We start from the raw sequence: 926 nt of genomic DNA on the forward strand, positions 1-926 counted from the left end.
GAAGCCTTTCACCCTCAGGGGACCTCGGTACTTCACCTGCAGTATCTGGTGGGGCTCAAGGAACAGGTCGATTTCCCAACCCCATCTCACTCCCCAACACGTGACGCTCATGGTCCCCTTTGGTGGATGGCCACAGCTCTCACTCAGCCACTGGTTTCCTGTTTGAGCTTCCTCAACCCCACCCCACATTCAGGGCACTTCCTTACATGACAGAAGGACCTAGACCTGGGCTCTGGCCCTGGCACCTGCAGACATGCTGCCTCTGCTGCTCCTGTCCCTGCTGTGGGGGGGTGAGTGGGCTGTGGGAAGAGGGAAGGACACAGGTCGGGGGGTGCTGGGGCCATAACCGAGCCTCTGTGTCTCCCCAGGGTCCCTGCAGGAGAAGCAAGGGTACGAGCTGCAATTGAAGGAGCGGGTGACGGTGCAGGAGGGCCTGTGAGTCATCGTGCCCTGCTCCTTCTCCTACCCCTGGAGGTCGTGGTATTTCCCTCACCAACTCTACATCTCCTGGTTCCGGGATAAGGACCACATATACTATGACAATCCTGTGGCCACCAACAACCCATACAAAGCAGTGAAGACAGACACCAAGGGACGATTCCACCTCCTGGGGAACATCAGGACCAAAAACTGCTCCCTGAGCATCCAAGATGCCAGGATGGAGGATGCCGGATACTACTTCTTATTAGTAGAGACAGAACAGAATGGAAAATATAAATATGAAGATAAGAAGCTGAATTTGCAGGTGACAGGTAAGGCAGGGGCCCCAGCACAGGAACCTGGGACATGGAGACTCCCGTAGAAGAACAGGGACAGGACAGTAGATGTCCCCTGCTCGTGGTCTTGGAGCCAGGGTGGTCAGAAGAGATACAGGACCTAGGGCCAGCTCAAGCCATGAGGTCCTGGTCGCTCTCAGGGTCCCACTG

At 56.3% G+C, this 926-nt stretch overlaps 1 pseudogene; it reads left to right on the forward strand.

Moving 5' to 3' along the window:
- Positions 1 to 253: 253 nt before the first annotated feature.
- LOC103581223 lies at positions 254 to 752 on the forward strand (annotated as a pseudogene).
- Positions 753 to 926: the final 174 nt, after the last annotated feature.

The sequence above is a fragment of the Galeopterus variegatus genome, unplaced genomic scaffold (assembly GCF_000696425.1).
Source record: "Galeopterus variegatus unplaced genomic scaffold, G_variegatus-3.0.2 Scaffold12594, whole genome shotgun sequence".
NCBI classification, from domain to species: Eukaryota; Metazoa; Chordata; class Mammalia; order Dermoptera; family Cynocephalidae; genus Galeopterus; species Galeopterus variegatus.